Source organism: Girardinichthys multiradiatus, chromosome 9 (assembly GCF_021462225.1).
Source record: "Girardinichthys multiradiatus isolate DD_20200921_A chromosome 9, DD_fGirMul_XY1, whole genome shotgun sequence".
Lineage (NCBI taxonomy): Eukaryota > Metazoa > Chordata > Actinopteri > Cyprinodontiformes > Goodeidae > Girardinichthys > Girardinichthys multiradiatus.
The window spans coordinates 5,533,132-5,558,813 of NC_061802.1; the positions used below are offsets into that span (position 1 = coordinate 5,533,132).

General features: G+C 39.7%; 1 long non-coding RNA gene across 1 annotated transcript; it reads left to right on the forward strand.

The window, feature by feature from the left end:
• The first annotated feature begins 468 nt into the window (after window positions 1-468).
• On the forward strand, window positions 469-5,231 carry LOC124874471. Its single transcript, XR_007039813.1, has 3 exons — window positions 469-606; window positions 738-811; window positions 4,598-5,231. It is a non-coding gene; the product is annotated as an uncharacterized LOC124874471 (long non-coding RNA).
• Window positions 5,232-25,682: the final 20,451 nt, after the last annotated feature.

Consider the following 25,682-nt stretch of genomic DNA (forward strand, 5'->3'; position numbering starts at 1 on the left):
AACAGGTCTATCCAAATTTTTTTTCCTTAGCACGATAACATCTGCACATATGTAAAAGAACATTTGCAAAAACAGAGAAGAATAGTACAATAAAAACAATACGGATAAAAAAACACAAATTAAAATTAAAAAGTGGGTTTTTAAATGACTTTTTTTACATCCACAATCAGAGTTTCTGTGAGGGAAGAATGTGCCAGCTCAATTAAAGCCTTAAAAACAAACAATAAGATCTTCTAAAATAAACTGTGGGCCAGTGCAGAGAACCTAAAACAAATATATGTTCCTGTTTGCATGTGGTGAAGTGTTTTTGACCAGTTGCAGACCAGAGAGAAAAAAGCCAAGAACAAAACATGGACCATTAGACAATAGTCCATAGATCACAGGTGTCAAATTCCTGCAACTGATAGATAAGTCTCTGCGTCAACACACCTGTGTCCAAATGAGCCTGATAGGTTTCGTAGAAGAAGCGGAGTTTTGTGGTCCGAAGAGTATTTTGTTTAGTAGACTGTCACGATAGTCCGGGCAAAGAGGCTGAAGAAGGGCAGTAGGCAGATGTTGTCCAGTGTAGCAGGTAATTTATTTATAAAGAATTGTGACAAAAAAAAGGTATTTACAAAACTCCAAAAAATGGACACAGAATTTAACATTGCACAAATAACCTGAGCTGAACTTAAGTCAATCAAAATTAATGCCAAGTGCACTCAGCTCCACTGACCTGGTCCTCTTCTCCTGAACAGCTAAATTCTCCTGCTTAAAAAGTCTCAGGCAAGTCAAACAACAATGGTCTCCAATGGAATGTACCAGATACCAGGTATGACTACTCATCACCATTATTTACTTGTTAGTGCTTTTTCTTACTAGTGACAAACAAACACATTTTAGTGTAACCATTAAATCATACAACAACAAAACTTGTTAGAATTAATTTAAACCACGGTAAATCTGTAAAGATGCAAATCACACAAACATGGGATAGTAAATGTTTGCAGACTACAGGATGAGGTATGGCTAAATTAAAACAAACAAGAAAGTCAAATGAAAATACACTAAACTTTCAGGGCAAATGGTGTTCTCACCCACTTTGTCACATAGACAAAACACAGACTAGTGTTGGGTTTGCAGCATTTCTCTTGAGATGCAGATAGATGTGGGTAGAACGGCAGTGTTATGAGATTTGAATCTTTGATGTTTGTCCTTATCTTGACTTTTAACAAATATGTGCAGAATATTCAGAAAACAATTATTCCGTATATCTGCATTTAAGATTGTCACACAGATACAGAGAGGTAAAGGATCAGAGGTTCTAAAGTCCAGCAACTACTTTTCATTTTTTACAGAGACACTGAAGCAAGTCATCTGTGAACATTCCTGTTGTTTCATATCCTATTTTTTATCCTCAGAGGCATAATGAAAACTAATAGCTTTGGTAAATTTTTAAATTGGACCAACACAGCGTGCCAGATTAGGTTAGCAAAGTAGAAATCAGGTCAACCATCAGTTTCACACACATTCCAGGAAAAGGCATGCTGCCACTAACGCTAACAGACATTATACATCATGTATTTACTAGTTAATATTAATATTATGTTTTTTATTATTAAATATACACCAACAGCACAACTACTGTTTACTTAGTAATGCTATTGTGTTTCTGTAGTAGAAGATTTATACAAATACTGCATTAAAAATGGAGGATAAAAAGACAAGATAAACTTTGCTGTTGCCATGACAAACATAATGATTGCTTAGTTTGTTATTTATGCTCAAAGTCATCTAGAAACATAACATATGGGCTGAAGAGCTCAATATGGCTCCAAAATCACATGTTGCAGTCCTCTGGTAATACTTTGCATTCAGATTACCTATATAAAATAACATTTGAGCACAACCATTATGTCATAACGTTTTAGTAAAATTTTGGAAGAAAGCTTTTTTTTTCTTTATTCTAAGCCAGATCAACACTTTTTAAAAACAGTATTTTCTTTTCCAGGGGACAGAAAACAGGGAGATTTAAGGTGTAAGAGTCACTTCTCGTTCACTGTTGAATTTTATCAGTTCGAGCATGCATTAAATTCTATAATTAAATATAATTTCCCTGCTGAGGGGCAAATAACGGTCGATTCTATTATGTTCTATTCTAAAAAAGAAAAATTCAAGTCTAATAAGCTGTGATAAAATACATTACTTATACAGATTTACATCCAACGAAAGCTAATACAGAATACAGCAAACTGGTCTTACTCAGGCGGTAATTGCACTAAACGAACACAGGGGGGCAGAATTGTCACATAAATGTCGGCAGAAGGTTTAGTTGGTGTAAAAGTTTAAAACAGCTCATTTAACAGACATATACAAGGGTTAGACAATGAAACTGAAACATCTGGTTTTAGACCACAATAATTTATTAGTATGGTGTAGGGCCTCCTTTTGCGGCCAATACAGCATCAGTTCGTCTTGGGAATGACATATACAAGTCCTGCACAGTGGTCAGAAGGATTTTAAGCCATTCTTCTTGCAGGATAGTGGCCAGGTCACTACGTGATACTGGTGGAGGAAAGCGTTTCCTGACTTGCTCCTCCAAAACACCCCAAAGCTGCTCAATAATATTTAGATTTGGTGACTGTGCAGGCCATGGGAGATGTTCAACTTCACTTTCATGTTCATCAAACCAATCTTTCACCAGTCTTGCTGTGTGTATTGGTGCATTGTCATCCTGATACACGGCACCGCCTTCAGGATACAATGTTTGAACCATTGGATGCACATGGTCCTCAAGAATGGTTCGGTAGTCCTTGGCAGTGACGCGCCCATCTAGCACAAGTATTGGGCCAAGGGAATGCCATGATATGGCAGCCCAAACCATCACTGATCCACCCCCATGCTTCACTCTGGGCATGCAACAGTCTGGGTGGTACGCTTCTTTGGGGCTTCTCCACACCGTAACTCTCCCGGATGTGGGGAAAACAGTAAAGGTGGACTCATCAGAGAACAATACATGTTTCACATTGTCCACAGCCCAAGATTTGTGCTCCTTGCACCATTGAAACCGACGTTTGGCATTGGCATGAGTGACCAAAGGTTTGGCTATAGCAGCCCGGCCGTGTATATTGACCCTGTGGAGCTCCCGATGGACAGTTCTGGTGGAAACAGGAGAGTTGAGGTGCACATTTAATTCTGCCGTGATTTGGGCAGCCGTGGTTTTATGTTTTTTGGATACAATCCGGGTTAGCACCTGAACACCCCTTTCAGACAGCTTCCACTTGCGTCCACAGTTAATCCTGTTGGATGTGGTTCGTCCTTCTTGGTGGTATGCTGACATTACCCTGGATACCATGGCTCTTGATACATCACAAATACTTGCTGTCTTGGTCACAGATGCGCCAGCAAGACGTGCACCAACAATTTGTCCTCTTTTGAACTCTGGTATGTCACCCATAATGTTGTGTGCATTTCAATATTTTGAGCAAAACTGTTCTCTTACCCTGCTAATTGAACCTTCACACTCTGCTCTTACTGGTGCAATGTGCAATCAATGAAGACTGGCTACCAGGCTGGTCCAATTTAGCCATGAAACCTCCCAAACTGAAACACCTGTCACACAAAATGACAGGTGTTTCAGTTTCATTGTCCAACCCCTGTAAGTGTTTCATTAAATTCTGATATTTGAATAAAAACATACAGCGGCTCATTAATAAACATATTCAAAACCTAAGGCAAAGCAGCTGGTAGATTAATGCTTTGCAGAACTCAGTTTTTTCATCTAAAAACACCAGAAAGTAGTTAGATCTTTAGTTTTTTTAAGTGTCTTCCAATAACAACAATTTGATTTTAAGAGAGTTAGCTGTGAGCGTCCCAATGTGTTAAGTTCATTCAACTAATGGGCTTTTTGTAAATTTTGGATACGCTATTAACTGGGCAGAACCTTTTCATGTGGGGTGTTCGACAAATGTTATATACAAATGCTGCGGTAGGAAGCACCTGGGAGAATCCCTAGGAGTTCTGCATTTGAGTTTTTTATGAAGCATAAAATGTCCTGGCCAGAAATAATTTTGTTTTTGTTCTTGAGTAAAAAACAACTTTCTCTGTTCTTGTGGAGTATGTTTTGGCCTTTAGTCAAACAAAAAGACTTTTACTGTAACAAGAGTGAGTGAAGGCAGATTATTTAAAGTAAGTTTACATTAAAAGTGGATGATACATAAATTAAATGTTTACCTAATGAGATTAAGAGGCTTATGGAGTAACTCACAGTTACCCCAAAACCTCAAAACTAAATAGAAACAGAAGCCATACAACACTCCTTCATAAGAAAGCTGATAAAGGAGCAGCACCTGAATGAACTCCTGCTGAGCTATCACAGTTTGTTGTTGACACCACAGTGGTCGGACTCATCTAAACGGAGATGAGGCAGTTTACAGACAGGAAGTTCTGGTTCTAACAGCCTGGTGTTTGAACAACAATCTGGCTCTGAACACGTTGAAAACCAAAGAGCGAATCATGGATAAAACTGACTAAGCCCCCCTCTACATCAATGGCAAGTGTGTGGAGAAAGTCCAAACCTTCAGGTTTCTTGGTGTCTTCATCTCTGCCAATCTTTCAGGGACAGGGACATCAGGACAGCTCAGCAGCGGTTACACTTCCTGAGGATATTCTGGAAGAACAACCTGGACTTCAAACTACTGCTTACTTTCTACCACTTATCCATTGGGAGCCTGCTGACCTACTGTGGCATGGTAAGGCATGGCAGCTACACTAAGGAGGACAGGGAGAAGGCTTCAGAGGGTGTTCAAGAAGGCACAGAGGATCACTGGCTGGCCTTTCCCCTCCCTGACCTTCACCTCCTGTTGCCTCAGCAGAGCACACAACATCACCAAAGACAGCTCACACCTGGGCTTTGGACTGCTTGACCTTTTGCCCTCCAGGATGTGCTACAGGTGATTAAAATTAAACATCAGCAGGCTAAAGAACAGTTTCTTTCTAAAGGCAGTGATCCCACAGTACATAGCACCCCCTTCATATTATGATTTTCAATTTTTACTACAGTAAAAATTGAAAATCATGTAAAATAACAACACACGTGATAATTTTACCTTTTTTTACTTTAAACTCAGATATTTCTACGTTGCAAAACAACAAATTTTTATTTTGTTTTACATTTGTATAATGACAATAAAAGCATTCTATTCTATTCTATTCTATTCTGACCATAATGACCAAATACAGTAACATTCACTGACTGTTGAAGGCATTCATATTCATTCTTGGGCCGGGTCTAGCAAAGCCTGAAAAACTTTTTATTTAAGCAGCCTGCATGTGAATTAAGTTCAGAAAAGAAGTTATTTTGCAGAAATGCTCTTCTACCACCTACCACCACCTTTCCTCGTCCTTAAACACACAACAGCAACCAAAAACTCTAAGACACCCACACGCATGCATTCAAGGAACTCCATGATTGCACAACCTTTGACTACAGTAAACATTACAGACAGAATAATTAATCTTTTAATAATAAAGAATTCTGCTAACCTTATTTATTGTACAATTAATTATTTACATGTTTTTTTCCACATTTTGCAAATTACAATCTTCTACAGATCTTGTTAATTAGCGGCATCAAACTCAGTTGAAATGTGAATTTACAGCATTGTATTCCTTTCTTGGGAATAAAAATAAACACAATTTATTTGCTGCTAGAATAAAACAACCAGGAAACCTAACAGAGCCATTTTATTTGCTTATATTTTTAATGCTGTCACTAAGCTCGCACCCCATATCATTTCCTTGTTGTGAATGCAGGGCTTAGCGCGGTATGTAAACAATGCAACAGACAAATAAAAAAAGAGATTAACTAATCAATTTAGGCCAAGATTTAAATTTATTTTAAAGATAAATATGCACCTCACCAACATTCTGAAGGTTTTAGGATTCTGCCCATTTGAATATTCTTCATCATGATCCAATATACAATCACGCAGCATTTACCCAATTACACAGCTAGACACACGCATACACACACAGTTCGTGTCTCTCAAACACACACTGTGCAGAGTACAACTCAGTGTCTGAGCTCTGAGCAGCCACCTGCAGTCCTCCTTTAACTGGCAGATAAATTAAATTTCAAATATTTAGACCATGAAATGTGCCAAATAACGACCTTTCTGACCCAAACCTGATGGGAATCCTAATTATGTGCCATCATCTCTGTCCCGTTCAGTCTGCCACGTGACTCTGAACTTTGTGGTGGCTTTCCTGCAAAACTGTTGTGCATCTGTTTTTGCTTGCTGTGTTGACGTCAGCCGATCAAGGCGCAGCTGTCTAACCGATGGGGCTCATTTAATGCTGCTGGACAGACTTTTCAAGCACAAAATGAGAATAGGAGGAGTCCCTCTGGAGGTTTATGAAGCAGCTGTTTTTTTCTTTCAAATCTTGCTATTGTTAGAAAAATTGAAATGAACAAATAATACAGTAAAAAGCTGTTGACATAGAGATAATTTTAAATAGAGTTTACATCATCCTCTCAGTTTCTTCCAACAGCTCAAAAACAAACAGATTAACCAGCCAATCTAAATTGCTCTTAGATGTGAATGTGTGCGTGCACATGATTTTCGGTCTTGTTTGTCTCTGTGTTATGCTGTGATGAACTGGTGAACCCATCCAGAGGGTACATTGTCTCTCACCCATTGACCACAAGAGGTAGGCCCGAGCCCTGCATGGATGAAGTGGGTATGAATGGATGGATTTATGTGACCTGACCAATACAGAGTAGAATATAATTGTAAAATGAAAGTAATATGAAGCTTTCAATTTTTTTCAAAATAAAAAACTGAAAAGTGTGGCATGCATTTCTACTCAGCCCTCCTGGTCAATACTTTATAGAGCCATTTTTTTCAGCAATTAGGCCTATAAGTCCACTTTGGCTTTTTATTGTTGATTTTTGGGTTCATTATTGTTTTCTAGACCCTGTCATTTTTGTTAAGACTCACCGGCTACTTTAGGTACACCTTGCTAGTACCGGGTGGCATAGATTCAACAAGGTACTGGAAACATTCCTCAGAGAGTTTGGTCCATATTGACATGATAGCATCACACAGATGCTGCAGATTTGTCGGCTGCACATCCATGATGTGAATCTCCGGTTCCACCACGTCCCAAAGGTGCTCTATTGGATTGAGATTTGGTGACTGTGGAGACCATTTGAGTCCAGTGAACTCATTGTCATGTTCAAGAAACCATTTGAGATGATTCGTGCTTTATGACACGGCGCGTTATCCTGCTGGAAGTAACCATCAGAAGATGGGTACACTGTGGTCATAAAGGGATGGACATGGTCAGCAACAATACTCAGGTAGGTTGTGGCGTTGACACGATGCTCAATTGGTACTAAGGGGCCCAAAGTGTGCCAAGAAAATATCCCCCACACCATTACACCACCACAACCAGCCTGAACTGTTGATACAATGCAGGATGGATCCATGCTTTCATGTTGTTGACACCAAATTATGACCCTACCATCTGAATGTCGCAGCAGAAATCGAGACTCATCAGACCAGGCAACGTTTTTCCAATTTACTATTGTCCAATTTTAGTGAGCCTGTGTGGATTGTTGCCTCAATTTCTTGATCTTAGCTGACAGGAGCGGTACCCAGTGTGGTCTTCTGCTGCTGTAGCCCATCCACCTCAAGGTTCGACGTGTTGTGCGTTCAGAGATGCTCTTCTGCATGCCTTGGTTGTAACGAGTGGTTATTTAAGTTACTGTTGCCCTTCTATCAGCTCGAACCAGTCTGGCCATTCTCCTCTGACCTCTGGCATCAACAAGGTATTTGCGTCCACAGAACTGCCGCTCACTGGATATTTTCTCTTTTTTGGACCATTCTCTGTAAACCCTAGAGATGGTAGTGCGTGAAAATCCCAGTAGATCAGCAGTTTCTGAAATACTCAGACCTGCCCGTCTGGCACCAACAACCATGCCACGTTCAAAGTCACTTAAATCACCTTTCTTCCCCATTTTGATGCTCGGTTTGAACTGCAGCAGATCATCTTGACCATGTCTACATGCCTAAATGCATTGAGTTGCTGCCATGTGATTGGCTGATTAGAAATTTGCGTTAACGAGCAGCTGGACAGGTGTACCTCATAAAGTGGCCGGTGAGTAAATTTCTGAGGTTATTTTTGCGCATTTAGGTTATTCTCCTATATTAGTGTTAATCTTTATGATGAAAACTCAGCATCACATATTGTTTAAGGATTTAAAAGGGATCATTTAAGCTTCACAAGTGAACAGGACTAGCAGGAGGATGAAAAACAATATGGCTCCTTATTTCCTCTAAATCCATTTTATAGACTTTGCCTTTCTCAGGTTGAAATAACGGGAAGCAATCATTTCTTACAAGGAAGGCCTGAATATTAATGTTCACCTGAACCTACTTAATAGCATACATAGTGCTGTCTCTGGTGTTTTGCAGATGGCTGGTGAAAAAAAAAAAGCTTGTCTTAGCTCTGCACAGCCTGCCTGCCTTTTAGGACTGATCAGCTGTAAATTTAGCATGTTAGAAGCAGATGGCTAGTGGTACATGCAGTCAAATCCCTCCCATACCAGTCTCTGGGTAAATTCTACATAAGCTTAATTAAGGTTTTGATAACTGGAGAGGCATTCAGAGATGGGCACTAATTCCAAATTTAAGAGGATAAGCTTAATAGTAAAATCTTATGGTGGCTGTACTTACCGCATGCTTTAAATCATGTTCCCACTTTGTACTTGCCCCCATCATGCAAACCTCTGGCCCAGATTGAGCTCTACAGTGCCAGAGAAAGGCAAAGGTTTTAGAGCAAAGCACTGAACAAAGCAGATGTTTACTACAGGCGATGCTCCCTAGGGAACATCATATTACAAGTAGCAGATGCTTCTTTAATGTCAGAGGACTCTATGAGAAATGCAAATGAAGCTGTGATTATAGATCTCTATAGTATTCTTGGAGTTGTTAGCCCAAAAACACCACAGGGATTTCTGAGCATACTCAATGAGAAATCCCCCAGGGTGTCTTCACAGATCATTTATAAGGCAACCCTGCCAAAAATTCTAAAATCAAACTCAGGATTTCCACAAAAATTCTGACCTTACAGATTTTTGCGGTTTGGTTTTTGGCATTTTTGTGCAAAATGGCACATTACTGTGCATGCAAAATAACAGATTTGTAACTGTTGACATCAACATGTGATGCAAAGCTTTTGCTGTCAAGCAACGTTCCAAACAAAAAAAATAAATTACCATTTTGCCCAGCAGAAAAACAAGTTTTGTGTGCTCTGGGCAAACTGGAATGAAGGTTTGCATCTTACATGTTTCTGTGACAAAAATGTGATGACAGGTGGATAGCATATGAAATAAATGAATTCACATGGATCTTATTCAAACTTGATGAGAATTCTTAGCTCCAGCATGGGAAAAGCCAACACCCACCCATCTGCAAAATAAAACTGGTCCAAGATAAATGTACTTGCAGGAAAAAAAGTCCAACTGTCAGCAAGAAAAAGCACTCCAGCAATCTTAGGCATAATCATCCTGATCCCTTGTGTAACAGTTTGCAGGCTGGAAATTTTGGCATTTAGCCATTGCTTTGTGTCTGCACCTCTGCTGTTTTGCTTAAAGGAGAGCCGCCTGATGTCAGTTTAAATCTCTACTCAAACAAATCAAATAATCAACTGGACTTGAGGTTACCAGTGGAGCAGCAAAATATAAACTGGAGTTCTTGACAGGTGGCCCAGAGGAATGGTGCTTTTGCTTTTCTCAACAAAAAACTAAACCTGCAATATTTTTATCAATCAAAGTATTCTTATATTCTTTGAAAAGGAATCTGTGAATCATTGAAATTAATGGATGCACCAAAGTCTACCTTGGAGTAGAAGACACAATGTTTTTGGACCTATTTACTGTGAAATTTCAATGCAAGCAAAGAAAAAAACAAAAAACAAAAACAAAAACATGGTTAATAACAGACAAATACTGTTATGATAAGATTTAAAAGGCTTTGTATCAGTAAAGCAAAATTAAAAAGACTCCATATGAATCAACTGCCTGTTCTGGCAGGTCAAATTTCTACCATTAATGAATTTTGGACACAGGTCGTGCCAAAACATTTCTGATGGCCACAAATGGCCCCCAGGCCGCACTTTGGACACCCTAACCATAGAGAAAAAAAAGGGGGGCTCAAGGACACCTTTTTTTACACATCTGTAGTTTTAAATTTGCCTTTTTTTCTGATTGATTAAAACAACATAAATCTAAAGTGGCAAGATACAGATTCCTCTGTTGCCAAAAGTAAAAGGTCTTGCATTTTAATTTTTATTATTGAAGATTGACTTTTCAAATAACATGGAAATATACTCAGTGTAATTATAAAAACATTGAGCAATAACTTTTGTTTGTCTTTCAATTTTTGTTTTGTACTTCTACCCAGAAGCTAAAACTTGCCATTATAAATTTAATTGTCAGTGAATTATATATTTGTATGCCATCTTGTTCAGATGGCAGGCACTGAATGCAAGGTGCGATGAAAATAAATTGTCGCTTTGCTATTTTTCACTCCATAAAATATGTTGATAAAGGTAATGTGACTGTTAAAGCATAGTGGTGCACGCACACTCAAACTGGTGTAATTAACAGATTAAATCTTAGATAAGGAAAAGAGAAGCAGTTGTTTTCTCATGTTTGATCATTACCACTATCTTTGTAGCACATCCATATTGACTGAGTCACTTTTCCCTTTAGACTTGTGTTGTCCAGATTTGTAATTAGACATTTTATAGAACAAAGAAAGAAAAATTAAAACTGTGTTTGAGCACTTTAAATTCCATCTGAAATTTCAAAGACTGATGATCAACTTTCATATGGTCATCCTTTACAGAGAATCTATCAGTGGATTTATGTCTGTCCTCTGTGATCAAATCTCTTGATGAAAGACACCAACAACAACTTCACCTTTCTTGTGTTATTTCATGGGACATTCACATTTATTTATCTTATATTGATCCATTTAATTGTGTCCCTTTTGGCTCTCCATACTCCTAATCAGTGACGTCACAATGATTCTGAACATCATCTGGCAACCCCCCACTTGGTGTCTTGCTACCCCCACTTTGGGAACCCCTGTGTTAGATGACCTGGGGTTTGTTTGATGCTGTCAAACCTGAAAACCATGAGCTGGTGAGTTAAGAAACTTTGATTCTTTGGATCAATGTTGCATAGAGGACTGGGACACTACTGCAATATGAGAGACCCTATTGGTGGTCCTGGACTTTGGGAAAGGGGACTGGAAAGTATGTTCCAGTTCTTGAGATGTGTCAGCCTCCGTGGGAATCCTGCTACAGAGTGTTGGAAAAGAGGGTCCAACTGATTGTCGAACCTAGTGGAGTGGAGTGGAATTCTGTCAGTCAGTCAGTCATTTTCTATACTGGTTCTTCCATAGTGGGTTGTGGGGAAGCTGGTGCCTATCTCCAGCAATCTGTGGGCGGTACACCCTGGACGGGTCGTATTTAGAGCTCTGGGTAGGGTGAGGCATAGTTAATATGATTTGGAATCAGCAGTAGTTAATCCAAGGTATTGACTTGTTGCATGCAATACTGATTAAAGTGTTTTATGCTGAGCTGTTTGATTTGCTATGCGGACGAATCGCGGATGCGATTAGCAAGGTGCGTGTTCATGTTTTTGTCCAGCTGATCCCAAATCAGCCAGGAGTTAGAAGTTGGACATTTATACGTTTTCCATTCAAAGCAGCTGTGGTATGGGCCTCGTGGCCTGACCACCCCTTTGTCCCAGTTGTATTACTGGAGCTTTTCCACCGAGTTCCCGCCTCAGAGTTTTATGAACCTTTGTTCGAGATTTGAGGCAATCAGCTGTTAGTGGCTAAAGAGGCGTGGCCTCGCTGTTCTACCAGCTGATAGCCGCCATCGTGACGCATTAGCGCTCCTAGAAGGCTGCCCTGGAACTGGTTCTGCGTCACTTTCCAAGTATACCCAAATTGCACATTTTGTCCATAAAATTGCTGGTTTGATCTTCATAGAAACTCAATGCGCATATGTGTTCTTTAATTATAATTTTTAGATAGTCATTTTACTCCTTTGTGTAGAATAGTGCTTGTTAGTTTGGGGAAGGTTTTTGGACCAGCATAGTAATTATATCAGGGCTATATGGTTCAACAAATGTTCACATATATAAAGAGAAGCGTTTGTGTTTATTTTGTGCAAGAGTGATTTATCTGTTCCCCCACCGATCAGTGGAGCAAATGATTAAACAGTGACATTTAGCGTGGTTTTGGTGAATTATTATCAATTATTAATTATAATTAACTAATTGTAATTATTAAGTGATTCTAAGCCCATAATCACAACACAGTGCATCTCTGATTTCTATTTGTAAGCAATGATTTTGGGTTATTTTTCTAAATTTTTGATAAATATGAATTAATCAATCATAATCCTTACAATATTAAGTGACAATTTGGATGTTATACTTCTTTAGAAAGATAGCAGTAACTGACAAAAACCGAAAATTAATAATGTTTCCTGTCTGATCTGTCCAAGCTATAATAAGTAAACATGTACTGTTATTTAATGTCAGACACAATAAAGGTATTTGGAGCATCTACTATTTTCAGAGGTGATACTTTTATCAGCTATTATTTAACAAAAATTAAATATTTTACAGTAGATGTAGAAGGATCGACTCTTATCTAACCATTAATCAAAGTTATTCTGTATGGTCAATTTAGTTTTAGCTCACAGTCTTTAAACAAAACTAAAAAGTAATTATAAATTCATTGTTGCAAACTGTATAAAGTCACAGATCTCTTCTGTCTGACTAAGCTCGCTGAATCTTCATAGGAGGTATTCACTGTGGAGGATTTTGTCTATTAAATCTACTAATTAATCTGGTTCTTATTTTAAATAGGATTAAAACCTAAGTTTGGAGAAAGGATTGTGGAGAGGATTTGGTCAGATTTCAGTGGACTTTATCACATTAACAGTCTCATAACTGATTTTTATCCTTTTACTTTAGTGGCCGTGCTTCAGCTGGGTGCCTGCTTATGGTTTTCAGGAAGACAGGGTTCCAACTGTATCACTGGTCAAACAGTACTGGACTTCTAATTCTATTTTAGTACCAATTAAAATGCTGACTTCATGTTTTGATACAATCATAAACACAATAGCAAAAAGCCTTGTCGGAAATTTACAATCATTTGCTACTTTGTTTTATCTATTAGAAGGATTTTTCCAAAAGTTGTGGACCAGTTGATTAAGTTGAACTTTGATAAACTAGGTGAATTTGCACAATTACAATAAAAGTGAGCAGCAGGTGTGTCAAGCAGGCATTTTAGCAGGGTACGGTTAGGTGTACAGAAAGTTTGGCAACGCTAAATAATACAGTCCATGCTTTCCCAGAACCTAGAGGTTATACTTTTACTTTAGAGACCAAATACTTTACAGTCCTGCAAATAATGCAGGCATTAAAGCCAAGCATTAGAATTTTGTGCAAGTATAATTGGTTCTCCTCGGTTACCGCAAACATTGCACTGAAACAAAATACACTGCTCAAAAAAATAAAGGGAACACTTAAACAACACAATATAACTCCAAGTAAATCAAACTTCTGTGAAATCAAACTGTCCACTTAGGAAGCAACACTGATTGACAATCAATTTCACATGTTGTTGTTCAAATGGAAAAGACAACAGGGGGAAATCTTTGGTGATTAGCAAGACACACTCAACAAAGGAGTGGTTCTGCAGGTGGGGACCACAGACCACTTCTCAGTACCTATACTTTCTGGCTGATGTTTTGGTCACTTTTGAATATTGGTGGTGCTTTCACACTCGTGGTAGCATGAGACGGACTCTACAACCCACACAAGTGGCTCAGGTAGTGCAGCTCATCCAGGATGGCACATCAATGTGAGCTGTGGCAAAAAGGTTTGCTGTGTCTGTCAGCGTAGTGTCCAGAGCCTGGAGGCGCTACCAGGAGACAGGCCAGTACACCAGGAGACGTGGAGGAGGCAACAACCCAGCAGCAGGACCACTACCTGCGCCTTTGTGCAAGGAGGAACAGGAGAGGCACTGCCAGAGCCCTGCAAAATGACCTCCAGCAGGCCACAAATGTGCATGTGTCTGCACAAACGGTTAGAAACCGACTCCATGAGGATGGTACGAGAGCCCGACATCCACAAATGGGGGTTGTGCTCACAGCCCAACACCGTGCAGGACGCTTGGCATTTGCTAGAGAACACCAGGATTGGCAAATTTGCCACTGGCGCCCTGTGGTCTTCACAGATGAAAGCAGGTTCACACTGAGCACATGTGACAGACGTGACAGAGTCTGGAGACACCGTGGAGAGCGATCTGCTGCCTGGAACATCCTTTAGCATGACCGGTTTGGTAGTGGGTCAGTAATGGTGTGGGGTGGCATTTCTTTGGAGGGCCGCACGGCCCTACATGTCGATCACGGCCATCTCCTCTGGAGATCATTGTGGAAAGACGGATTCTTCATAAAATGAAGAACATTATGGAGAACCCTGAGCATCCTCTTCATGAGACTGTCCTACAACAACAGAGTGTCTTCAGTGAGAGGCTTCTTCAGATCTGCTGTAAGACTACAGGAGATCCTTCCTGCCCACAGCCATCAGCATCTACAGGTCCTTCTCAAAATATTAGCATATTGTGATAAAGTTCATTATTTTCCATAATGTAATGATGAAAATTTAACATTCATATATTTTAGATTCATTGCACACTAACTGAAATATTTCAAGTCTTTTATTGTCTTAATACGGATGATTGTGGCATACAGCTCATGAAAACCCAAAATTCCTATCTCACAAAATTAGCATATTTCAACCGACCAATAAAAGAAAAGTGTTTTTAATACAAAAAACGTCAACCTTCAAATAATCATGTACAGTTATGCACTCAATACTTGGTCGGGAATCCTTTGGCAGAAATGACTGCTTCAATGCGGCGTGGCATGGAGGCAATCAGCCTGTGGCACTGCTGAGGTCTTATGGAGGCCCAGGATGCTTCGATAGCAGCCTTTAGTTCATCCAGAGTGTTGGGTCTTGAGTCTCTCAACGTTCTCTTCACAATATCCCACAGATTATCTATGGGGTTCAGGTCAGGAGAGTTGGCAGGCCAATTGAGCACAGTGATACCATGGTCAGTAAACCATTTACCAGTGGTTTTGGCACTGTGTGCAGGTGCCAGGTCGTGCTGAAAAATGAAATCTTCATCTCCAAAAAAAAGCTTTTCAGCAGATGGAAGCATGAAGTGCTCCAAAATCTCCTGATAGCTAGCTGCATTGACCCTGCCCTTGATAAAACACAGTGGACCAACACCAGCAGCTGACACGGCACCCCAGACCATCACTGACTGTGGGTACTTGACACTGGACTTCTGGCATTTTGGCATTTCCTTCTCCCCAGTCTTCCTCCAGACTCTGGCACCTTGATTTCCGAATGACATGCAGAATTTGCTTTCATCCGAAAAAAGTACTTTGGACCACTGAGCAACAGTCCAGTGCTGCTTCTCTGTAGCCCAGGTCAGGCGCTTCTGCCGCTGTTTCTGGTTCAAAAGTGGCTTGACCTGGGGAATGCAGCACCTGTAGCCCATTTCCTGCACACGCCTGTGCACGGTGGCTCTGGATGTTTCTACTCCAGACTCAGTCCACTGCTTCCGCAGGTCCACCAAGGTCTGGAATCGGCCCTTCTCCACAATCTTCCTCAGGGTCCGGTCACCTCTTCTCGTTGTGCAGCGTTTTCTGCCACACTTTTTCCTTCCCACAGACTTCCCACTGAGGTGCCTTGATACAGCACTCTGGGAACAGCCTATTCGTTCAGAAATGTCTTTCTGTGTCTTACCCTCTTGCTTGAGGGTGTCAATAGTGGCCTTCTGGACAGCAGTCAGGTCGGCAGTCTTACCCATGATTGGGGTTTTGAGTGATGAACCAGGCTGGGAGTTTTAAAGGCCTCAGGAATCTTTTGCAGGTGTTTAGAGTTAACTCGTTGATTCAGATGATTAGGTTCATAGCTCGTTTAGAGACCCTTTTAATGATATGCTAATTTTGTGAGATAGGAATTTTGGGTTTTTATGAGCTGTATGCCAAAATCATCCGTATTAAGACAATAAAAGACCTGAAATATTTCAGTTAGTGTGCAATGAATCTAAAATATATGAATGTTAAATTTTCATCATGACATAATGGAAAATAATGAACTTTATCACAATATGCTAATATTTTGAGAAGGACCTGTACAACGGCTCTTTGATGAAACCCTCATAATGAGCTACAACAACATTTAATTTCCCTTTGGGATTAATAAAGTATTTTTGAATTGAATTGAATTGAATGTGCTCGCCAGAGGTAGCCTGACTGCAATTAGGTACCGAGATGAGATCCTCAGACCCCTTGTGAGACCATATGCTGATACGGTTGGCTCTGGGTTCCTCCTAATGCAGGACAATGCTAGACCTCATGTGGATGGAGTGTGTCAGCAGTTCATGCAAGATGAAGACATTGAAGCTATGGACTGGCTCACCCGTTCCCCAGACCTGAATCCGATTGAGCACATCTGGGACATCATGTCTCGCTCCATCCACCAACGTCACGTTGCACCACAGACTGTCCAGGAGTTGGCGGATGCTTTAGTCCAGGTCTGGGAGGAGATCCCTCAGGAGACCATCCACCGTCTCATCAGGAGCATCTCCAGGCGTTGTAGGGAGGTCATACAGGCACGTGGAGGCCACACACAATACTGAGCCTCATTTTGACTTGTTTTAAGGACGTTACGTTAAAGTTGGATCAGTCTGTAGTGTGTTTTTCCACTTTCATTTTGTGTGTGACTCCAAATCCAGGCCTCCATTGGTTAATAAATTTGATTTCCATTGATGATTTTTGTGTGATTTTGTTGTCAGCACATTCAACTTTGTACAGAACAAAGTATTTAATGAGAATATTTCATTCATTCAGATCTAGGATGTGTTATTTGAGTGTTGTTTTTTTGAGCAGTGTAGAATGAGATAATTGATAAATTGCCAAGTTCTAGTTTGGGCAGATAAAATTGCAATTTATATATGGGTTCCTGGAAATGTATGGGTCTTTAAAGAAAGTAAAAAAGTTTGAAAAATAAAACATGAACACACTTATATGTTTACTATTACTGACTAAAAGAGCAGCCAAGTGTTTTTGAGATCCAACTGTGGAAAGTATGATAAACTCGATGTTATGTTTTAATTGATTTACAGAGAAGAATCTTTCAGGTTGAGCATGTCTGCAGGGACTGATAATCCCACCCTGGTGATAACCAAGGGGGTTATCACCAGTAAACTGGAGCCAAGTCTTCACTTGAACAGTGGAAGCAAATTTGTACAGGTTACAATGTTCATGAGCACAGAGTAAGGAATAATTAACCTGATTCATACGTTATGTTAGATTTCAAAACATAACAGAAAATAAACAATGGAAACTTCTCTCTAAATATTAACTGGCATTAAATTGATGTTTATAATAATAAGCTGCCTTTTAGTATACACAATCTAGTTTATATAAAATAGGTAGGAAGATATCATATGCATGTTTTTCTATGCAGACAAAACCTCTTCAATCCTGAATACTCAAATTATGCTAAAAATAAAACAAAATCAGCACTTGAATACACATGCACACAAACATACACAAAATACACAGAGCTGAATTATAATTTGCATAAAATAAAACAAAAACTTTAGAACTTGCATTTGAGCCTAATAATAAACACAATGGCTGCAGTCCTTTCTACCAAATAGCCAATAAAACGTTTGTTCATCTCAGTCTTTTCAGACGCCTTTCATATTGATTTTATATATAAAAAAATAGCACTCAGCTGGAACAGAAGTTCTCATAGACGGCCGTACACACCTTATCAACGCATTATTATAATAAAAAGAAACTGTAGTGAAAGCAGAAGCCTTTTAAACACATTTCTTCCTGCAGGCTATGCTTCAGACGATTCAATATGAAATAAAATAATGATGTTAAAGTGCAAAGTCTCAACTTTGAAGTGGGTGAGCAGGATCTTTTCTATTTCAACTTAGATGCTGCAGCACTACTAAAATATGAGGTACAGAAGCAGGGTTATCATGGAACACAGTATATTTATAGTTAATCATACCAGACAATTTTTCAGTAAAAAAAACAAGTTTAAACTGCAATATTCTTCAGACGTTATTCTTACACATGGACTTCTGCTTGCCATTTATACTACAGTATTTTTAAACAGAAAAGAGATTTTGAATGTAGAAGAGACTACTGTTGCAAATACAAAGAGCTCTGTGGAAGCAGAAAACATATGGGGACAAAAACCCCCTGCATTAAGAACTAATAGTTTTCACAAAATCACTGGTGCCATAAATATTGACATCCCTAACGATTCCTATAACGTAAGTGTAAGTAAATTATTTTCTATGTATGCTTGTCAACTAATTGTTGTTCAAAGTGTTGAGAAGTAATTAATGTTTCCTGTTTCACTGGGAACTAAATACAGTGTGATACAATGGCTCAATTTAAAAGGGAAAGACAAGACAACATGCTAAAACAGATGTGCGCTAATCTTAATAAATAGCAACAGGAAAGAGATACTTGCCCAGACTTGGCCATATCTGCAATCAGAGCTGTTAATAAAACTTTTTAATAGAACTAGAAATGTGACAAATAAACCTGGATGAGGACCCAAGTCTTTATCACCACCATGCAAGAAAAAAACATCTCTAAAGCTTGATGTTGGAGAACTACAGAAAGAGTGAATACATGCGTTTGCCAGGTCTTCATACCGACAATTTGTTTTAAGACTATGAACACACCTTTACCAGGGGTAAAGCATCATCTTCCAATGAAGTTTTTGTTCAATGCATAACTGTGGAATAGCAACATTTTCATCAATTGCTTTGCATTTTCTTTCAAGCCTTGCTACTAAGACAGATAATAATTAATGGATCGAATGTAATGCTTTTTCTTGTTCATTATATTGTAGCAGTTTCACAGAAAAAGCTTTTACTTTGCCTAATACTGAGTTGCAGAGATGCAGAGATGCATCCTTCTCCATGTCTTTGTTTGTGACGCATGTTAAACCTGACATTTACATTTTGCATGAAAAATGTGTCCCAAACAATGTCTTATATTACCAACAAGACTTCAAAAGAATACGGGAAATGGGATTACGTCAAGAGTTGAACTTGCACTTTTTTGTACTTATTTCAGTTTTCTTGGTTGTGAGTCCCCACTTTTCTACTCTACCGCTTAGTTTTGACACACAAAGTTTAAAAACCTTGTGAAAAATAATAATAAATCATTGCACATTATTAGTACAAGATTAGCAGTATGTAGCCTTACTACTAATCTTGTACTAATTACATTCGATCTGTGAATCATTATCTGCTTAGCAGTATTCTGAGACAAGTTTGCACATTCTCAATATAAATACTGAAAAATGACAGCTCTGACAAAATTTAGCTGCTTGTTGGGACCCACAGCCATGGATTTCAACATTAAACTCCGGTACGGACTTTTCTGGAACTTTCAAAATAAAGTGCATTAACCTTCTTCCGGCACAGCCAGGAAACAGGATAACTGCGGACTTCCTGTGACGCCACTACCCAAATAAAAGCACAGCTGTTGCTACATCCGCCCTCTTTCACACGGCCTTGCAGAGGGACCGGATAGGGGAGACAAAGTGCGCTGATGTCTCTTTGCTGGCAACCGGACATAAACTCTTCAAACTGGATCCAAGAGTGTCATACGATCATTGATCATATGCACAAGATAAGTATGAGTGGAGCACTGTTTGTGTACCCGGTGATTTCATTCATGAACGGGGAAATTAAGGTGTAAGAGTTGCTTACCATTTCTCTCCGAAGCCCCCGCGGAAGCAAAACTGTTGCAGAGAAATCCCCAGTAGAGAAGCTGTTTCTATAAGCCAAGTCTGAAGGAAGGACAACTGCTTGCACTGCCGTGTTTACGGTATGCACAGCTGGTTGATGGACAGAACAAGCCGCCCAGCTACAGCTCCGGAGCTAACCCTTTTGTTCACAGAGCAAACGCACCTTCAACCCCCGAGGTTAGCTGAAAGCTCACCGCTTGTTGACTGTGGACGTTTCTTCAAGCTTCACCCCTTGGACAACGTTTCCTCACCATGGGTCATGAGGTTAGGTGTTTTGGACAGAGACAGATTTAGAATGAAATGATCTAAACGATTTTCATTTTATGAAGTTTGTGTGAAACTTGGCTATCTTAGTGCTAGCAGGCTATCTGCAGCACACGTGCCGGTTTGTGTTCTCTGTATGTTTTAAGGTTAAGATAAACTTTATTTAAAGGGTGATTTTAAACAGAACATTGCTCATAACGTGCCGTCCGCGCTTATGCATTTTAACCCTTTTATTAACCCTGGTATTTTAGATGTATGTGTTGATTCTGGTGCTAAGCTATCAGCTTCTTTGTTAGCTTAACTGCTAACCGGTAAGAACACGTGCTTGTTACTAAAGAGTATTCAATAGGAAGGTTGTTGGTTTTCAAGCTAGTGAATAATAGTTCCTAAACATAATTTACTAAATTTGATAATCAAGTAAACACCACTAAGCCCATTTCTCCAAAAAGATTTGGCTCTTTTCCAAAATACTCCCTTAATAATATTTCAATAACTAAAGGCAGCTAATTAGACACCGTTGAGAAATGGTCATCCAGATGGTTGGTTTTATTCAGCGGATCATTATTTAAAACATTATTTTATTAAAATAAATAAAGATAAAATAATATTTTATCTGATCTTGCATTTTGAATGGTTGTCTAAACGTTGCTGATTATTGCCTAAGTTGGTTCCAAGACTAACTTAACTTCACTTCCAGATTCTTCAAGATAATCCTTGGTTCTCAGACATAAACATTGTATGGTAATGTTGCATCAATCTTTTGGTCATAATTTCCAATCGTCTTTAATCAACTTGTTTATATTGTACATAGTCCATTAGTCTTCATTATTCTTTAATTCTGCTTGGTAGTTAGTTGGATTGTTTTAGCATGGTAGTTTGTTGATTGAAATATGTTTGACTTTGAGTTGACTTATTTTTGTTAATAAATTCTTGTATTTTAAGAAATTGTGTGAATTCATTCCATATATGTGCAGAGTTTTGCTGTTCAATAATGTCAGAGCTCGTCTCACACCTTTCTATTTTGACCTAATACAATCGCCTTACTGGGCTGGTATTCACAGGACAACCCTTAACAGACCGAAATATTATTTGATAAAATATTAATATTAAATAATATTCTCAGATTCATAATTACAACATGCTTGTGTTTTCATTTTTCTTTATTTAGTTTGTGTTTTTTGTGTAACAGCAGAAGTCCTGCTTTGACTAGCCCTCAGCTTGCCTGTGTCATCTGCAACTTCCTTCTCTTCATCCAAGCAATGGATGTTGAAGACGTTGACAGCTACAGAAGTTAACTATCTTAATCATTTGAACTGTTAAAGCTGAATGTAGACAAATGTTTATATTCAGCTTGTCATGCCCATGCTTCCTGGATTCCCATTACACTCGGAGACCTTTTCCCTAAATGTAGGGAGAATACAAAATGCTGCAATACTGTGTTTTTTTAAACAAACCTACAAAGATTTAGTGCTCATCCAGCTCAGGTTCTTTAAAGACAGAACTGAGGTGGAACATTTTAGGCATCACATATTTCTTTAACGTAATCATGTATACACCTATGATTGGACCTCTGTGAAGTCGAATGGTTGTTTAAGGAATATCTCTGGAAGCACCTAAATATGTTTGACATTTCACATTGAAAGCCAGTATAAATGTTACACACAGGAACCAAACAGGGTGCACAAAATGGAGTTTATACGTACATTTCACTTGGAAGACTCACCTCTACTTCCGGCTCCGTCTGAATACTCCACTACGTTCTCCACACCAACCAATCAGCTTCTGGTCCACATTCCTCTTCAGCCAATCATCCCTCCAGGCTTCGCTTTAAAAGACGTTCATACACAGAATCTGCTGCTCTTCAGCTGAGCTTCAACCCTCCTCCGCCTCATCTCCACCATCAAGTTTCAAGCTCCTTCCGACTCCCTTATCTCCTCAGGCCTCCTCTCCACCACCAGTATCAGGATCCCGGGGGGAAGACTTCTCTAATTCTAACCCTAAGATGTTTATTCAAGCTCAAGTCATTATCAGCATCCATGTCTTCCACCAGTGTCCGAGCGCCAAAAGAAAACAAACATCAGCTAGTAAACTTCTCTAACTGCCATCTCTGTGTTTCTGTCATTTGTGAGTCCTTTCAGGTTGAAATGCATTTTTTCCCTCACTGAGCTATACTGAATATATAATGATTCTTAAGTCTCAAGAATCGTTGTTACCATATATATATTAGGAACACCTATTAGGCCATACGTGTGCCTGTAGAATCTAGCACAAATTATGCACTGGTGGAAAGAAAGTAATTAAAAGTTTTCCAAACATTTTACAAATAAAAATCTGAAGTATGGTAAACATTTGTATTTAGCCTCCTTTACTCTAATAACCTTAAGTAGAAAGTAGTAAATCAAATAATTAGTAAAGAAGGTCTGTGTGTAATTAATTTTCTGTAGTAATCCATATATTCTCTGAAGGCCTTAGAGGTTTGTTAGAGAACATTAGTAAACAAACATCATCATAAAGACCAAGGAACACAACATACAGGTCAGGGTGGAATTTTAAAGCAGAGATCAGAATAAGTTTCCAAACAATATCCCAGGCTTTTCAGAGAACCCAATTCAATCCATCAGCCTAAAATCAAACAGTATGGCACAACTACAAACCAAAATGCAGCCAGTTTTCTACACCCACAGTCCAAACTAGTTGACTGTTTATCAAAGCAGCATCCAATGGGCCTGTCATAATTCTTGTGGAGCTACAGAGATTCACAGCTCAGGTAGGGTAATGGTGCTCTACAAGTCTGATCTTTATAGATGAGTGGAAATAATAAAGCTATTGTTGGAAGAAAACCAATAAACAAAAATCTGTGTTAAAAACCAGAGATATTTCCTCTTTGCCATTCATTAGTACACACCCTTAGATAAATAGTTTTTATGTCCAGTGTTTCATAGATTAACCCTCTTCAAAAGTGACATTTAAAGTTTGCAGCACAGCAAGCGTGTGTAACAAGATGCTCTGATCAGATTAGACCAAAATACCAAAATCAAAGACCAAACACTATGTGTGGCAGAGGATCAACACAGTGCATCATCCTGAGCTCCCCATTTCCAAAGTGAAAGATGGTGGTGGCAGAAAAACACTATGGGCATCCTTTCTTGAGCAAAGTCAGGGTCTGAGTCAAGTTAGGGACATAGATGGAGTTAAGTCCTTGTTAAGTCCTTGGAGCCCCCAGTCCTTCGTGTTTTAGAAATGTCTCTGCTCCAGCAAAACTAATTAAAATGATTGCATTACTTCCTTAGCTTGCCTTCAAGTGCTGCAGAAGTCTGTTAATCACCCATTCATTTGAGTCAGGTGTGTAGCTGCAGGGAAACACCTAAAACATGCAGGAGAGGGCCATGAGGGCCAGGGTTAAGAAACGCTGTGTTAGAGGCTGGAAAGAAGTTCAGACTGTAGCAGAGGCCAGCTTGAATATGACTCTAAACTTCAACCCAGAGTTACAACGTAACAGTTTAGATCAAAGGATATTAATGTGTTAGAATGGTCCAGTCAAAGTCAAGACCTAAATATATCAATATAATTTTCAGGTTTTTCTTTGGGGAAAAAAAAACGTTCCCACTTCACATTAAGCGCTACTTTGTGCTTTTCTATCACATAAAGTACAGATAAAATACTTTTAGTTTGTGGTTGTGAAATAATAAAAATTAAAGCGTTTAAGGAATAAAAACACCTTTGCAAGGCACAGTACCAACTGGCATTGACAGTGTTAACTTACTTCCCATCATAGCTATGCTGGAACATAAAGTAAAACTGATATTAAACATAGCAAAATTAAAGCTGCAAGCAGCCTTGAAGGCCCTCGCACCTCAGCGCAACTCGGCCTGTGCAGCGACCGCAGGAGCCTGGCATCACCGCCTATGCATGAGCAACGAGGCTGCCATTCAGTTCCACACATCGCCACTAGGAGGGACTGTGAGCGACATGTCATATTATGTTCGGACATGTAGAGTTGTCATCTGGCAAAAAGCATTTAAAATTTGGAGTAAATCGGACCTTCCAAATGGAAGCTGCACTCACGTTTTTGTTTGTGGGCGGAGCTATAATTATGTCATTAGTTGACTGTGTCAACATGTCCATCATTAACTCTTGATCATGTATACTACATTTCAAGTGGATCTGATTATGTATGAGGGAGATATAGCCCTTGAAGTGTCCTAGGGGGCGCTGTTGATCCAAATTCCAATGTAATCCAATAGAGGTCTTTGGGGACTGAGAAAGATCAAGCATATTTATTTTGGAGTGAATCAGATCATCCATGTGTAATTTAGAGCCAAACGTATGGCTGTGGCGTGACATCAGAATTCGCCACTCCCTCATGGCCACACTCTCCAGCTAAAGCAGTCAGTACTGGCGACTGTCTAAGACCATCATGTTATCTGTTACTTGGGACAGATAAGGTGAAGAACATCAAACACTGACTGTCTAAAGAAAAACGGGACACTTCCTGTTCTCAGGGGGCGGGGCTTCGATGATGTCAGCATCTCATATCAGTGAATATTGTTCAGGCCTAGAGGCAGATCAATCCCAGAAGGTTTGATGTGTCTGTGACTTTCCTTGTAGGAGCTATGTCAATTTAGTGTTTTATGGCGAGAAGTCATTTTTTGTGGCGTGGCCACCCCCAACACGCTTTCATGTATCAAAAAACTTTTGATAACTTTTGATCCTCAATCGCTTAAGAGTATACTGAGTGATTTTCAAGTCTCTAAGTCAAAAGCTGTAGGAGGAGTTCGCTCAGATATGCGGGTTAGAAATGGCCAAAATAGGGTCAAAATGGCAACTTCAATCCAAAATGGGCGACTTCCTGTTGGGTTTGGACCAATGCTCCAAGAGGCTTTTTTGTAGGTCCTGCCAAGTTAGATATGTGTGCCGAATTTCAGATTCCTTGGTGAAAGCATGGCTTGGGGCTGATTTTTTAAAATTTTCTAGGGGGCGCTGTGGAAGAATTAGGCCACGTCCACCAAATATGTCATCAGATCTCTGTTGGGGACTGGACAAGGATCAATCATATTGAATTTGGTGCAGCTCAGATGATGTATGGGAAAATTAAAGGTAAACGTATGGCCATGGCGTGACGTCTGACTTCGCCACGCCACCATGGCCACGCGCTTTTATAAAAAGTTACTGTGCCCCTCCTTGAACCATCACCTTAACGTGGTGGAGGGGTTTGAGTGCTCAAATGATAATAGAGGCTATGTTGTCTGGGGCCTAAATGCCCCTGGTAGGGTCTCCCATGGCAAACAGGTTCTAGGTGATGGGTCAGACAAAGAATGGTTCAAGAACCCCTCATGAAGAACACAATATCGAGGCACGTGACGTCGCCCGGTACGGCGGAGCCGGGGTCCCACCCTGGAGCCAGGCCTGGGGTCGGGACTCGTCGGAGAGCGCCTGGTGGCCGGGTTGCTCCTCGCGGGACCCGGCCGGGCCA